The sequence below is a fragment of the Cetorhinus maximus genome, chromosome 16 (genome assembly GCF_964194155.1).
Source record: "Cetorhinus maximus chromosome 16, sCetMax3.hap1.1, whole genome shotgun sequence".
NCBI classification, from domain to species: Eukaryota; Metazoa; Chordata; class Chondrichthyes; order Lamniformes; family Cetorhinidae; genus Cetorhinus; species Cetorhinus maximus.
The window spans coordinates 1919537-1937617 of NC_135894.1; positions in this window are offsets into that span (position 1 = coordinate 1919537).

The window sequence follows — 18081 nt, forward strand, 5'->3', positions numbered from 1 at the left end:
AAGGGAACTTGCAAAGCAATACCTTACGATAGTAGTGAAGATAATAATAACATTAATATGGCAGGAAGGGGCAGTGATTTCAATCTTAAGATTTTGGCATAGCTAACATGGACATTTAAGATACTGAATTAAGGGCTCCATGTCAGCATGTCGATAACATCCACAATAAAACAGTGGAAGATAGCGAATGTAACCCCTCTATTCAAGAAATAAGGGAGAGAGAAAACAGCGAAGTGCAGGCTTGTACCCCTAACGTCAGTAGCAGGGGGACTGCTACAGTCCATTACAAAGGAAGTGATAACAGGGCATTTACAAAATGTTATGAATGAGCAGAATGAGCAGGGAAATCATGTTTTACAAAGCTGCGGGATTTTTTTTCTTCTGAGGATAGAACTGGTAGAATAGGTATGGGGCATGGGGTCAGGCGCAGGACCTTGTGATGTGGTTCATTTAAATTTGTTAAATCTTTTGATAAGTTCAGGCACAAGAGTTTAGTAAAAACAATTAAGCATATGGGTTTCAGTTGAATATACTGACGTGGATTGAGAACTGGTTAACGGACAGAAAACAGAGAACAGGGATGAATAGCTCAGTATGTCTTTGGCGGTGAAGAACAAGTGTGCACCGCAAATATTAGTGCTTGAGCCCCAACCATTCAAAATCTTTATTTATGATTTGAATGTGTTGATTGGGTGCTATATTTTCAAGTTTGTTGATGATTAAAACTAGGTGGAAACGTGAGTTGTGAGGAGACAGCAAAGAAGCATTAAGGATATGTGGGCAGGCAAAGCCAGTAGACAAAGATTGACAGATGGAATACAACCTGGGGAAATGTGCGATTAACTACTTTGTTAGGAAAAACAGAATTGCCGAATATTTCTTAAATGGCAAGAGTCTGTTATGTGTTGAACATCAAAGTGATTTTGGATGCAAATACAGGTACAGTGAGCTATAAAGAAGGTTCATGGTATGTAAGCATTCATTACAAGAGGATTTGAGTGGATAAGAAAAAGTATTTGAATGCAATTGTTCAGATCCTTGATGAAGTAGCGTTTGGAATAGTGCGTGCAATTTTGAACTGTGTACCAAGGGAAAGAAGCAAAACGAATTCTTGGGACAGTGGGATTGTCCTGTGTGGAAAGCTAAAATAGACTGAAAGTTTATCTTCTGGCTCTACAGGGTAGATGTTGGAAAGTTCTTCCTTCTGGCTCGGTGTTCTAGAGCCAGGCAACACAGCATCAGAAATTGTGGCATGGCATTTACGACTGAGTTGACGAGGAGTATGTTCAGTCAGAGGGTGGAAAATCTTCGGAACGTTAGTGCCGCACAAGAATGTGGAAGTTGAGCTCTTAAGCATCTTCAACACTGAGATCAGTAACTCTCTCCAAGTTAAGGAAATCATGGGTTATGGGTAAAGTGCAGGAAAATGGTGTAGAACTGGAGAATATACAATGATCTCATTTAATGCTGGATTGTGGAGACGGTCTGAATGGCCTACTCCTGTCCCTGATCCTTACGTTATTAAATGATATAGGTAGTAGTAGGCATTTTAAGGAAGGGGAGATTATGTGGTTGTATATCAGCTCTGGGTCAAATGGAGCATGAAGTTTTCGAACAGATCAGACACCTGCCAGAACGGGGAGTGTAACAAATGGAAAGGCAATGGATTTAGTGAACGAAAGTGAAGAAAATGTCATCATTCTGCAAATTCCAAATGGCATGGACAGTACTACGGTGTCACATGATATGTAGAATAAATAATTGCATCGAGAGAATTACCCGGGACGCCAACAATTGCCAGGATTTGATAGTAACCCGCTTGAACAACCATAAGTATGTATTTTATCCTCCATGCTAAAGATATCGAATCTTGTTCTAGAGAGTTAAAGCCCTCTCAAAAACTCCTGTCCATTGTTGGAACATTCCAATATAATGTTCTGAGTTTCGAATCTATTGTTGTTCCATTCTAATCTATCATACTGACATTCGGATTCATTGCAGTGCCAATACAATCTCTTGTTGTTAGATTCGGATCCATTGTTGAAATATTCCAAACTATTATACACAGCTTATGGTCGCTTCGCTCCCCCAAGGTAGAGCCGCTTATCCCTATTGGAGTCGGAGTTGGTGCTCTCGCTGGCACAGTGGGATAACACACTGAATGCAGTCCCATATTAAGAGCTGAGTGTAATCCCCCCAGTGAAATAATTAGGAAACATGCAGATTGGGATTAATTAATGCCAATAAACAACCAAATTCAGTTAAAATCTTTCAATACAATACTTATTATTCACAAATAAAAGAGAACATTTAACCCGACTGGATGATGTTAATGAGGTTCATTGAGGAATGTAATGTTGGGAATTGCAATTTCAATACCACTTTCATTGCAACTAGTTTTGTATTCCCGTGAACTAAAATTTTACCTCGTCTAGATTCGATGTATTATGGTCTCTGAGGGGAGAAATTGTGGAAAGGCGGAGGCACTGACTGCAATATTTCAATCCGCCTTCGATACTGGAATGGCGTTAGAGGGTTATATCTGTTCCATCCCCTCTCTAAAATGAGAGCAGGATAAACCCAGGAAGTACAGAGCTGTCAGAGTAATGTCTGTGGAAGTTTTGAACAGTACATTCTGGGAACAAATTGCTGGAGGCCATCATCAAGGATCGCACTCTCTTAATTTGTGAGAAAAGGGCTTTACAAATGACCAGAATTACTTCGCAGAACATTTATTGGAAAATCATTGCTGATGAAATGAATGTAGTTTTATTTTTTTGTCTTAGGAGCGAGAGGGTTGATGAGCGATTTGGGCTTGATACTATGCAAATGAACACAGTGTGTTTATGTGTCTTTTAATGGAATGTTTACACAAATAAAAAAGGTTCGATTGAATAAAGCGACGCGGACAGGGTGGATCTAACAATAGCTAAGAAACAGAGAGCAGAGGGAAATGGTGAAAGGTGACCATCCTGGGGTTATAGAGTTATAGAAGTCTACAGCACAGAAAAAGACCCTTCAGCCCATCGAGTCTGCGCTGGTCTAACAATTATGTAAAATTTCTAATCCTTTTTACCGGCGCTAGGCCTTGTATGCCAAGGCATCGCCAGTGAATATCCAAATACGTCTTAAATTTCATGAGATTTTGTGCATCCACCACCCTTTCAGGCAGTGAATTCCAGATTCCCAACACCCTGTGGGTGAAGATATTCTTCCACACATCCCCTCTAAAACTCTTCACCCTTTCGTTAACTCTATGACCCCTGGATATTGACCCCTCCCCCAAGGGGAAAAGATGAAAGAAAAAACTCTACAGTTCTGTCAGTATCTGTGGTGAGAAAGGCAGAGTACTGGCCATCTATCTAGGTTCAACTATCCAACTCCGATTAAACTGAATATATGTCACATTTGTCTTTTTATTTTCCGTTGTGATAAAAGGGGGTTTACAAACGACCAGAATCACTTCGCAGAACATTTATTGGCAACTCATAGCAGATGAAATGAATGTAGTTTTATATTTTTTCTCAGGAGCAAGAGCGTTGATGAGGAAATTGGGCTTGATATTATGCACATGAACACCGTGGGTAAAACTGTCTTATTATCGAGTTGTTACAGAAAAAGAGGGCTCTAAGGAAAACAAGCGACGGAGACAATGTGGATCTAACATTAGCGAAGACACAGAACAGATGAAAATGGTGCAAGACGGCTGTTAAAGGGTTATACAGTTATAGAGGTCTACAGCACAGAAAAGGGCCATTAAGCCCATTGTGTCTGCGCCTGTCACAAAAGTACGTAAAACATCTAATCCTATTTAACGGCGCTAGGCCCATAGCCCTGTATGCCACGGCAGCCCAGTGAATATCCAAATGCTTCTTAAATGTTATGAGATTCTCTGCCTCCATCACCCTTTCCAGCAGTGAGTTCCAGATTCCCAACACCCTGTGGGTGAAAATATTCTTCCTCACATTCCCTCTAAAACACCTGACCCTTACGTTAACTCTATGACCCTGTTTATTCACAGCTGCACCAAGGGGAAAAGATGGCGGAAAAGAACTCAGCCGGTTATCCAGCATCTGTGGCGAGAAAGACAGAGTCTTGGCCGTCTATCTAGCTTCACGTATCCAACTCCGAATAAGCAGAATATATTTCACCATGTTTCTTTTTCTTTTGATTTCTGATATCCAGACCTTCTTGTCGCTTGCCATTTCAACAAACACCCCTGCTCCCATGCCTACATGTCCTTCCATGGCTTGCTGCAATGCTCCAGCGAAGCTCAACCCGAACTGGAGAAAAAGCATCTCATCTTCTGATTAGGCAATTTACAACCTTCTGGGCTCCACGTTGAGTTAAATAACTTCAAACCATGAAATCTCTCCCCCATCCTCAGCCCTTTTTGTTCTCCCTTCTTTCAACTAATAATCACATTATATATGTATATATATATATATATATATATATCCTCCAACTATCAATGGCCCTCTATCTTGCTTCACCTGTCCGACCCCCCGTAAACAAACTATATTTCATTACATTTCCATTTATCTTTAGCCTTTAAAGCCATGCATGCACGAAATGATAACTCTATTTTTGTCTCCACAGATGCTGTCAGGCCAACTGATATTTTAAAGCAGTTTTTGTTTTTGTTTGCGCTAACTTATGGGACAGATGGACATACCCCCAATTGGCCCTCTCATGCAGGATACTTCCCAGGGTCCTACAATCCATCGTGTAAAACTGTGCCTTGAATGTCATGCCCAAATGCATTACGTCACAATTAACGGGATTAAAATTAATTTACAATTGATTACCCCACCTGACCAGCGTGTCTGTATCCTGCTGTAATCTAAGGCTATCCTCCTCATAATTTACAATACCCCAATTTTCGTTTCATCCGCGAGCTTACTGATCAGCTGTGCTACTTTCAAGACTAAGTCGTTTAGATATTACACAACAGCAACGGATCCATTAAAGTTCATTGTGGAACACCAATAGAAACAAGCATTCAGTTACAAAATATAACTCTGGACAATTATCCTCTGCTGCCTGACATTCAGCCACTTCTGGATCCAATTTGTCAAATTGCTCTGGATCCCATTGGTTCTCAATTTTTTGTTTCAGTCTCCTATGTGGCAAATTTTCAAAAGCATTGCAGAAGGCCAAGTGCAGTACGTCAAATACAGCGCCCTCATCAACACACCAAGTAACCTCTTCGAAAAGATAAATCAAATTGGTAAAACGTGACCTCCCCTTAACAAAGTTTTCTGACTGTCCTTGATTAATCACTGCCCCTCCAAGTATAGATTATTTTTTTCCCTCAGAGTTGCTTCCAATATTATCCCCACCACTGAGTTTAGGCTGACTGGCCTGTAGCTCGCTGGTTTATCCTTTCCTCCCTTCTTGACTAACAGTACCACATTGGCTGCCATCCAGACGTCTGGCGCCTTCCCTGATGCCATATAGATATTTCAATTAATACTGGCGAACTTGCATTCTCCTCCCTTGCATCACTCAGAAGCCTCGGATACGTTTCATCATGGCCTGGAGATTTAAGTACTTGTAATCCCACCAGACCGCTGATAAACTATTCCCTTTCTATGCAAATGTCTTTAATTATATGATAGCCCATCCGTCTGATGTCCTTAACCATGTCGCTCCTCTGACTTGTGAAAACAAACCCAAAGCATTCACTTTGAACCCTATCTGTATCTTCTGGTTCCACACAAATATTACCACTATGGTAGTTAACGGAATCTACTCTTTCCCTCATTATCCTCTTAATTATATTGTCTTTGTGAAATAACTTTCGATTTCCCTTTATTATACCTGACAATGTTTCTATTTCTTGCCCCCTTTTTGCTCTACTAATTTCTTTTTTATGTTCCGTGCTACACATTCTATGCCCCTCTAGGCCTTTTTTTTTTGAGTACTCGTTAGCCGCAATGCACCTCCATTTTTAACTTTATCCGATCCTGTATATTCATCAACATCCTTCCTTTATCTTTACAGGAATGTATTGGCCCTGTAATCTCCATATCACTTTCTTAAATGAGTCCCAAAGGGAGTAAAGTTACGTAAAATCCAATCTGCGCAAATCATATCCGATCATGTCAAAATCGACCTTCCCCCAATTTTGAACTCTGACTCATGACACATCGTTTTACATAACAACTTTGAATCTAACTGATTGATGATCACTATCTGCAAAATGTTCCCGAACTGATACCTCTATTTCTTGCCAGCTTCGTTCCCTAAAAATAAGTCCAGGTTCCTCCAACATCACCTCCCATACAGGGCCTTCTCCGTCCGAGATAACATTATCTCCTGGATGCATTTTAAAAATTCTGCACCCTCTAAAGCTATCGCTATATGACTAAACCATGTAATGTTGGAAAAGTTGAAATCCCTCACCATGACAACCCTATTGTGTTTACAGTACTCTGAAAGCAACCTTAATGTCAGCTCCTCTATTTCTCCCATGGCTGTTCTATTCAGTCTTACGTCTGATGGTATACTGCCAGCAATGTGATTGTTCTTTTTATGTCTTTAAGTTCTAATCAATTGACATCATTTGTGGAGCATTATAAAATGACATTACTTCTTACTGCAGGAATGGATTCCATGAGCAATATTGCGACAGCCTCTCCTCTTTTCTTCCTTCCCTTTCTCGCCTGGAAAATCCACGCCCTGTTTATTCGGACTGGAAGGCATTTTAAATTGATATTCCCCTCAAATGGGTATTTGGAACAGTGTTATATATGATGCACATAAACATTCTTTCTATTTTAACCAGCAAACTTTCAGATAATAGGAACTTGTTAATGTAAACAGTGAGGAGGACAGTAAGAAACTTTAAGAAGATGTGCGCAGGTTCATGAAATAGAAAGGCTCGAGGCAAGGGAAATTTAATTCGGCGATGTGTGAAGGGCAATCTTGGAGCAAGATTGAGGAGATATCACATAAACTAATTGTGACAATTTTTAAAAAAGGGGTGCAAATTTCCCTGCCCGCTGACATCGGACTGGCTTGGTGGTGTGAGGGGACCATTCTTCGAGAAAGCCAAACTCATCCGTTTCATGTCAGTAACTGTTTCATTTCCGCTGTGCCCGCAATGTTGGCCTCGTTTACACTCAACCTCCAGCAATCACTGAAAGACATTTCAATTTCATTATAAGGCCAGCCCGCCACAATCAATTCCACGCCTTATAATTTTCTGTGTGTTTAACAGCAGCATACATAGGGCGTGCACTTGGCCAGCTGTGCTTTGAAGGAAACTTGGAGGTGCGTAAGACAGCAAGGCCATAAGACGTAGGAGCAGTAATGGCACTTCGGACCATCATTGGTGACGTAATAAACCTCAAGTCCATTATCCTATCTCCTCCACCTAAACCCAATCCCAATAATTATTAAACAATTTGCCCACCTCAGCCAGGAATATAATTAACAACCCAGCCGAACAACCCTCTGCTGGAAACAATTCCACAGATTGACTAGCCTCTGAGAGAATAAATTCCTCCTGATCTCTTTCTTAAATGGCCGAACCCTTACTGTGATTATGCCTTTTGTTCGTAGACTCTACCAAATTGGGAATCAATCCCTGAGAATCAAACCTGTTAATCCGCCTAAAAATCTTACCTCCTTTAATAAGGATGGCTCCTTTTCTCCAAACTCAAATGCATACAAGCCCAATCTGCACAAACTCACATGACAAGCATATATTTCTATACCCCGGATCATGCTAGCCACCCTTCCCATGAATACTGCATACAGCAGTATACATTTCCTTTGATAAGGACACCAAAACTGTTCACAGAATTCCACGTGTGGTCGAACTAGGGCCATGAATATTTTTTTTCCGACATTTACCTGTTGTTTATGCTTTATTCCGTTTGAAATAAAGGCCAACATTGCACTCTCTTCCCCTATTGCCACCTGAACTTTTCTGAAGTGTTTCTGGGATTCATGCACATGGATTGCCATGTCCCTCTATGCTGTCGCTTTCTGCAGTTTTTCTCCATTTACATAATAATCAGCTGGTCTACTCTTCCTGCTGAAGTGCATAACCTAATATTGTCCAACACTGTGTTCCATCCGCCAAATTTTTGCCCATTCACTTAATCTCTCTATTTCCCTCTGCAGATACTTGGTGTCAATATAATCTCTGAGTAAGGGGACGCTCATTTTAAAAGGAGGTGAGGACGAATTTCTTCGCTCAGAGCCTAGTCAGCCTTTGGAATTCTTTAGCACAGTGCTCCGTAGATGGGCCATTAAGTAAGTAGAAGGCAGAGATCGACAAACTTTTGATCAATAAGGGTATCAAGGTTTATGTTCAAGTATGGTTTGTGTATTTCACGGCTATTACGTCAGCCATGACCATTTTGAACAGCACAGCAGACTACCTATTGGAATAGCCTACATCTGTTCGTCAGTCTAATGGTCTTATAGTCACCACCTTCTTTCCCAGTTTTCCTTGAGTCATTTGCAAATATGGGAATAGTGCATTCACATCCCTCAGCTTAGTCATTAATATATATTACAAATTATTCTTGCCCCAGCGCAGAACCTTGTGGCACTCGACGAGTTTCAGTCCGCCATTCTGAAAATGCCCTCGTGATCCCAACACTCTGTCTTTTATTAATTATGAAGTCCTCTACCAAAGCCAATATTCTACCCTCAGTAACATGAGGCGCTATATGCTTATTCAGGGTTATGGGCAGTTTATTTCAGTAAACCTTTTGAACATAAAAATAAATTCCATCCACAAATTCCTCTTTACCTACCATGCTCTTTACCTCCTCAAATAATTGTGAAGCATTTGCCAGGCATTTTTTACTCTTCATGTAGCAGTGCTGACTCTGCTTGTTTAGATTTTCTGCTATGCTCAGTCGCATGGCACAACACTCACAGGGTCGCCGAATGGTATTCAAAGATGAAGCGTGTAGTGGGACAGGGTGTGGAAGGCTTGCCAGATACTGAATCGAGTTGTGGAAGGAGTAGAGCAGCCCTGTGGCGGGGGGAGGGGTGCCCTGCTTTTGGACCGACTTGGTGTGGGACAAAGAATGCACATCAATTAATGGTAATGCAATTGCATGTGCGGGTTGTGGCGGGGAGGGGGTCTTGGCGAGGTACGCGGCCATTCATTATTGAATTCTTCTACAAAGGAATAATTCGTCGGCATCTGAGACAGCTCAGATATCGCTACATTAATATCCTTGGAGTCGGACCTTTCACTTATCTGCCCATCAGGTAACACAGAGACGTGAAAGTGACAACATATGCCCCATAGCTATTCACCCATTAGGGGAGAGGCAGGACAATAACTAAAGCCTCAGTGAACTGCAGAACATTCGAAATACTGAGCACTCAGGAAAATCTCCTTGCTAACACTGGCCTTGATGCTCACAGCTCCTTGTAATGCCATGATCTCGTTTTGAGCCGGCATCCCACCTGGTGCACCTTTACAGTTTGGGTTAAAAAAATGCCTGCTTCAGAGCAGACCGCATAGCATGCAGCCCAATGAGCGAAGCTGCCACCAATCTGCCAGCTGAAGTTGCGTGGAAGTGAAAGGGGTTTCTGGCAGCCACAAAGCGCAATAAACTTGAGCATTCGCTTCGTGGCCAGCACTCTCCAGGATGCATTAAGGGGCCTTATGACCGACCAAATATATTTTATTAGAACTCCAAAAATAACCCAAGCTTCTCTCCTTTTCGTGCTGCAGGAGGAGTACATCAAATGTATTGAAATGTTTTGAATTGACTCAACGTCTCGTGGTTTTCAGAGTGTGAAGATGATGCATGAGAAACGGACGGATCTGCCTGTTTGTCAGAGGGATGAGCAGCGCCCTCTGGAAGGAAGGACCTTCACAACCTGCTGTAGAAACACCGAGCAATCCCTGCCCAGCACCTAGATAGGTCTATATTTCACCAAATTACTGAGAGCCTGTTTTTCTGAAGACGGGACATGACCAGCGAACTAGCAAGTCACATCTGCCACCTTCTGCAGGATTGTCAAAAGCGGGGCCTGGTTGGCATCCTGTTCCAGTGACTAGGGCACTGACCGTAGCATTCAATTAGTATATCAGACTCTCCTTTCTTGACTTGACAGGTGACTTCAGAGAGTTTTCGCTAGACTCCACCTACAAATGCATTGATGAGTTCACGGAATCCATTGCTGCAAGCGCAAACATAAATTCAACTTCTCCAGTGTCCAGGAATGCCAGGATACAAGAGCACTGTGATTAGTACAGATCTCAGGTTTCCCACAAGTGCAGGGTGCAAAGGACAGTATTCACCTGGCGCTCAGATCTCTGTCACAACACACGGTCAACGATGTCAAAAGCAAGAGATATCATTCACTGAATGTTCAGCAGTTATGTGTCCAGCTCAAACGCATCTAGTAGGTAGGCACATGTTACCTGGAACTGTCCACGATGCCTGCATTCTCAGACATGCACTTCCATTCTCCATCGCATGTTTCCTGACGTCTTCCATGACACACGGAGGTTGCAGGCATTGCCTTTCAGGGACAAGTGCTATCCACAGAGTACGTGATTAGCGACACATGTGCAGTTGGCTCAGACTTCCCCAGAGCAAAGCTATAATAAAACTGATGTTGCAACTCGCCATTTGGCGGAGCAAACCATCGAGATGGTATAGATTGAGGTCCTGGTGACTGACATGGCCTGGTGGAGTACTGCAAAACAGTCCCCAGGGTATGTCACGCATTGTCGTCGCCTGCTGCAGCCTTTAAAACCTGGCGTTGTTGCCTGGGGAGAAGATGCCTTAGTAGGAGCGGGAGTTCTCCTCTGATGAGGAGAATGAAAACCTTGATGAGGGTGAAGAGGTCCCGTATGAAAACGGCAAAGGCAATGAATCAATCGCACAGGCCGGACGAGGATGACACGCCTGGGAGACACTTATACTTGCAGTATTTGCGGAGGATGATGGATAGGTGCAGTAAGGGGAGCCCAGAGACTCTCCAATTGCAATAGTGAAAAAAGCATTCCAATGTGGCTTATGATAGCACACGTACACTCTGTGATAACGTTCCTGTCATTGAAGCGCTGGGAGTCACCGATAACTGGTCGATTCCTGGCAGTAATGGTGACATTAATTGTCAACACTCCATAGATTTCACAATACCTCTGTGACTGATTAACTGCTGTCTTGCGTTGTGCAGCTCGCTTGTGGTCAGTGATCAGGGTCATTTCATGGAGGTGATCCGTGAAACTTAAATTCACCTGATCATTGTCCAGCCTTCAGCACCTGACCCCATCAGCAGTAAAGCGTAAACAGACAAAGGTGCTGACGTGATCGGGGCCAACCGCACCTTAATTATTTTGAGTGGACACAAAGAGGCTGCCAGAACCTTGCGACAACTGACAACGACATTTTGGCAGCAATGGCCATCACCATAGACGTACAGGCATCAGGAATGACTCCACTTACTATGAAGCTGTTCCAAAACTTTGGTTTGAAACACAGGGAAGAGGCGTGGGAGTGTCACACTTGCCCTTACATTGTACAGAACAAAGGATATGCATCTGAGTGAAAAAAACACTGCTCATCAGATCAGCAATCCATCAGCAGGTAGCAATTCTAGGAAAATTATTTACATTGTTGATTGCACGTGCGGTTAACAGACGTTCAACCACTTATTCACCTTACTAAACCTGGCACTACATCTTAGTGTTTCCCAGATATCCATAGAGAAGCTGGAGGTAACATGCTGACTGATATTCCCTGCATGTGGTGGCCTTTGGCGGCGTCCTCTGGAGGGTCAAGACTTGGATGTGCCTGGACTGCATTCAGGGTCCTGCAGTGTGTCAGTGGCACTCCCCTCGGTATGTGGACCTGGAATGTCATAGGTCAGATGAAGTTTGGATTCATATGAGATGAGAGTTTGTGCCCTTGACATCAAGGAAGCAACTGACTGTCCATTGTAACAAGGAGCCTCAGCACATCCAGAAGTTAATGGGAGTCAGGAGGAAAACTGTCCGTTATTTGCCCTCATGCACAGTAATAGGGAAGATGATTATGGTTGTTGCCGGTCAGTTATCTAAGCAGGAGTTCCTCAGGGTATTGTGCTCATCCAACTAACTTCAGCTGCTTCATCAATGGCCTTCCATCCAACATAATGTCAGAGTTTTAGAAGCTCGCTCATGATTTCACGATTTCCAGCACCATTTGCGACTGAACAGAAAAAGAATGCAGCAAAACCTGGTCAATATGGACGTTTAGTGTGACAAGTGACAAATAACATTCGGGCCACACAATTGTCAGGAACTGATCATCTTCAACAAGAAAGGATCCAACCACCGCCCCCTCGTGTTACATGGCATTACCACTATTTAATCCCCCACTATCAACTATTTGATGTTACCATTGTCTAGAAACTGACCTGGGCTTGCATCTTAATACTGTGACAACAAGTGCTCGTATGAGGCTAGAAATTGTCTGATGAGTAACTCACTTACTGACTCCCTAAAGGCTATCCACCAACTATAAGGCACAAGTCAGCAGTGTTGTGGAATACTACGCATAGGCCTGGATGAGAATAGCTCCCACCACTCTCAAAAAGCTTGACACCATCCCGGAGAAAGTTAACATGAAGAGCATTTACAATCATTAACTCACCCCATCGCTGAAGGACAGTGTCAGAAGGCTGCACCATCGGCAAGATGAAATGCAACAACTGACCAGGCTCCTCAGGCAGCACCTTCCAAATCCACGGCCACTACCATATGGAAGGAAAAGGGCAGCAGGCATTAGATCCCCACCATGTCACTGACCATCCTTACTTGGAAATATAAGGGACGTTCCTTCACTGATGCAAGGACAGACTCCTGGAACTACTTCTCTAACAGCACTGATCATGTACCTACACTACACCGTCTGCAGCAGTTCAAGTAGGCAGCTCACCTCGAATTTTTCAAGGATAAATATGGATGGGAAATGAATGCCGGCCCAGCCAGTGAAGTCTACATCCTGTGATTCAACAATAAGAAAAATGATGGGCTGGAAACTACCGTTGTCTCATGGGTTGTTGCACCAGTGGGTTACAATTGATGATCCTCCTCCCTATGGGTGCATCAGGGCCTCTGGAAGATTTATTTAGGATGAGTGGCCGCAGCAGTGATATAGATGTGCACCGCCCCCCTTCCGAATGAACACTGCTGGAGACTAACAAGGACATCATGAATGCAGATCAGCCCGTGCAGTAGTCCAGGAACGCTGTCTTGGACCATGGACTCGTTGTTAGACGGAATTCCACATTCATTGACCTCTCCGCCCTGGCATAACAGCCTAATTACATTAGCCCGAAGGCGAGCAGACTCCTCCATCCTCCATGCCATCTGAGGATTGCAGTGGACCTAACTCCCTGATGTTTCCGAACTTTGCTTTGGAGCTTCATCCACTGAGGTTCGACTGAGTACAACGGATCATCCTCTAACTTTTACTCAGAAGATGTCTGGCCTCCAGCAGTTCTCCGAATGCCAGTGACCTGGGAAGTTCCTTTCCAGGCCTGCTGTGGATCAAACAATGTGATGGGCTCCCGAGATTGAGACCCCAAGCCGATCCTAGAATTCCTTGTCAACGAGTTGTGGGCCTTTGCTGTGGGGAAAGACCTGGTGAGCGCTATGACTAGCCATCTATGAGGGACACTACAAATGCCACTCCACATGATTCTTCAGTGCTTTATTGGTGTCTCTAGTTCATGGACTCCATCGTTTTTTTTTTTCCCAGATGCGCCTGTGGAAGCAAGGAGTGATAATTATAGATTAGAATTGGCCTGTGAAACAAGCACATCACTCAAAGCATGGTTGTTTGATGGATTTTGCACTACCTGTTTGTCGCTTGGTAGTGCACTGCCAGCCTTACCTTCAGCAAAGTGATTGATCATATTCTCGCCGCCATCTGGTTGCCTCCGTTTCAAAGTCCATGAAGGCCTTGAATTCAGACATTCCTCCTCAAGTCTGTAACCTCTCCCTCTATTTGTGTGCCATCTTGTCCTGCTTGAATTCTCAGTCAGAAATTGTTAGCTGGACGCATGCCAGGTCTGATGATAATTGTCCTTGACATCTATGGGTGTTGACTGGTTCCTTGAAAGGGATAAAAGGGATAAGGACAATGACGTTGTTTGTGAGAGAGTGAATGGTGATGTGCCCTGAACTGACAGGGATTTTGCTCACTGTGAATGTGAGATTACTTTACGTGTGTGAGTTGAGAGTGATGGAAATAGTGAGTGATCCTGGCGTGACGGAGGATATCACTGTGGGTTGCTGTCCTCTTTTTGCGTGCTTTGGCGCGGACCAACACCTCCACCGCCTGTCCAGTCAACTTGTTGATGGTCCTCTTCAGCCAACAGCGAGGACGGGGATAGAGGATACCACGGCATGCATCAACTACTTCCAAAAGGAACTCTAGGGATGCTAAACGAAATCAGGGGGATGCAGCCGTCGTACATTTTGTGGCCATGTCTTATGAGCAGCAGTCCTGGGCTGGAAACATAGAGGGGTTTACGTGTGGCTGCAATTTAAATATGGTATGCGGCATGATTAAGCAGCGAGGTGACAGAACGGCAGGGTACTGGAAGGCTTTCCTCCATGGAAAGAGTGTTTTGCAAGGAAGCATAATTAAAGAGGTGGGAATAGGTCAATAGGGAGTGAAAAGCACCCATTGCTGACGTAGGGTAAAAAGGCATTTTTCACTCCAACAGCATAACATCTTAGATTGAACCCAGGGAGTTCATATAATGCTTTGTGAGTAGTTTCTTGGAACTGCAGATTCTGGATCCGATCCGAGAGCAGTCTACTCGAGACCAGGTATTGGGCAACAAGATAGGATTAACGGATAACCTCATAGTGAAGCATTACTTAGGTAGCAGCGATCATTAAATATTATGGATTTTATGTACATTTTGAGGAAGAAACGAACGCTTCCAAGGTTAGTATTTTAAATTGATATAACGGATACTATGAATAACATTAAAACTGAGCTAGGGAAAGTAAACTGACTAGGGAGGTTAACGGACAGGTCAGCAGATGTTCAGTGAAGGCGCTTAACCGGATATTTCAGAATTCAAAGAATATATAGAATCCAACGAGAAATGTAAATTCCAATGGGAGGGCCCAGCATCCGTGGATAACGAAAAAAGTTAGGGACATCATCAAACTTAAAGAAAAAAACAACAAATTGCAGAAAGACAGGTGGCAGGTCAGAAGGTTGGTAAGTATATAAACAACAGCAAAAAATCACACAATTATTAATAACGTGGGAAAATTAGATTGCGAATGAATGCTAGCTGTAAATATAAAGGCAGATTGCAAAAAAAATATAGAGACATTTAATTAAGAAAACTGTTAGCAAAATGAGCCTTGGTCCGATTGCAAAGTGCGCCTGGAAAATTGCTAATGGAAAGCGAAGAAACGACTATTGAATTAAGCAGTTGCTCTGCATCGAGATTCAATATTGAGAACACATGCATCATCCTAGAATTAACTTTAACTTAGGGACAGGGAAGGAGGGAGGAACTCGGTAAACTTATAGTCACCAGGGGAGTGGTATTGAGCAAATTGCTGGAGCTACGGGCTGACAAGGCCCAGGTCCAGATGGCGTCCAACCTATGATCATGATATAAGTGGCCAGCGTGATCCGTTAGGGAGCTGATTTAATATGCCAAAATTCGACATATTCGGCAAGTCTCCAATACATCGTAAAATAGTAGATGTAACTGCTTTAATGAATAAGCGTGTTAGAATGAATGAAAGAAAATACAATTCATTTAGACTATCATCAATCACAGGGAATTTGTCAGAAGCTATCATTAAATAAGTTAGATCAGGGCACTTAGTATAATACAGTGCAATAAGGGTCATTCAACATGGTTTTGAGAATGGTATATCAAATTAACAAAATTATTTGAGTTATTTGATGGAGCCACATGTGGACAAATGGGAATCAGTGGCTGTGCACTATTCATATTTCCGGATGACATTTGATATGGTGCCAGTTCAAAGTTTATTGTGGAAAATAAACGCTCAAAGTATAGGGGTTCATTAAGTGGCATGGATAAAAGACTGGCGAGCTAGCTGGCAGCAGATTGTTGGCGTAACTGGGTATGTTCTATATGGCAGGGTGCGATGGGTGTTCTGCCACAATCTGCTTTGCAAATCTGTTGCCCTTGCAAGTTCCAGACCTTTGGAAAGCTCCCATGTACCCATGGCGTTTGCAAATCATCTCACTTTGGGTGGGCTCTGGAAACCGTTTTCATAAGCCCCGCTGGAGATATTCTGCTCAGGTCGCAATTGAGTTGGAGGGTTTTCTTGTAAGGGGCGAGGATGGATTTGTTTTCTGTTGAAAAAGTCTCTGCGAGTCATTCCCTCTCAACTTAGTTGCTGCTTCCGACATCCTGGAGCTAGGGCGCACTGGCCTCTTTTGGTTGTCGTTGAAGCTGGAGTGCGCTGGTCTCTTTGTTGTATCCAATGCTCTAAAGCTCGTGTCCCTCCTCCTTGGGCTCTCTAGAATATTGCCACAGATTCTGTAAATTACAAACTTGCCCTTATCCGTCTCGAGAGCAGCCCAACTTGTCAAACGTGCCAAATGAGAGACACCTCTTGCAATTTGTCCAGGAAGTCGCATGATCCTGTCTTAGACTTTTCTTATTTTTGCCCTTCTACAGAAGCTGCCATTCCCCAACTTGATCGCCTGCTGGTACCTCATCTATTGATTCGCTCTATTGAGCTGTGGGAGGTTAAGTGGCCGGTGCAATTGTTTGCCTGTCTGCTGACTCAATGATTCCATTGCTCTTGTATTTCGCTGTGCCCCCCGTTGTCCAATTGCGCTCACTGTAGGCCTTGTTGCTGGAGGTTTGCAAACCTTCTTGGCCGTCGGGACAGAGCTTCTGGCCTGTTTGCTCACCTTTATTTTGGGCCGCCTGTGTATAAGTGTGGCAACGTTTGGGCCAGGCCTTGTTGAAGTTGCATGCGTCCCCACACAGCTTGCAGCACTTATTTTGTCTGCATTCCTTTATTTAGCCTTCTTCTCATTGCACTTCCTGCAGAGGCTGTACTGCAGTTGCCGCATCTTTTACAAAAGTTGGGCTGTCCGGTGTATATTAGGCAGCTGCTGTTTATCCAGATATGGATACTGGAAGAAGTTGAAGGATTGTTTCCTTCCCATCCACCTTGAAAGTCATCTTTAAGAGCCGTTTGCTGGTCCAAATCCCGAAGAGTACATGACCTCGCTGCAGTTCCCAAATTTTTCGACGGCCTGGCGAGGAAATGGAGCACATCAGCGATGGGAACATGGTTATTGCAGAAGTGCACAGTTACCCACACTGTCCCGCTGTGACAGCAGAGAAAAGAATGGCTTCAAAGTGAGTATTCTTATATGTTAATGGTCTCCGTTCGCCTTGAGCATATTCAGGAACATGACGCAGGCAACAACATTATGGAAGGTCACTTCGAAATGTTCAGCGATGGGAAAGCCCGGCGGAATGTATTTCTCAGCAGCTTCAAATCAACAAAACGAGAAAAGGCTTTTCAAAATCATTACAGATGTGTTTACTTCGCTGCCATTCTCTGCAAGCCTCACTGTGTTAGATCCCCTCTGGTTTGTGGCTCGACTGGTTGCAGCCATCACCTTTGTAAGTTCCCATTGATAGGCGCTGAAGCCTGCACATGCAGAAACAACTGGCGAGAACAGATATTACCGTTCACCAAACATTGTCAAAATACCAAAATAACATCATTCTGTGTGAGCTGAGAGGTTTGTTTTAGGTAAAACCTGCACAAATCGAATTTAAAAAGAAATGTGAAGTTGCTGGCGTTAGCAGTTTACTTTCTGGTAACAGGACATTTGCTGACACCACGTCCGATAAAAAGGGTGGAGAATATCGAGGTGTTTGTGGAGAATAAGCATGTACAGTGTAATGATATTTTACCGCATGCAGCCAATCTCCGGAAAATATAATAAGATCCCTCCTGGTGGGTTGTCTCACTCGAAGCGGTAAGATAATGTGTCCCTATGTGATGGAAAGGCGGGGTCAGGTGACCTGAGTGTTTAATATCGCAGATGAAACCAT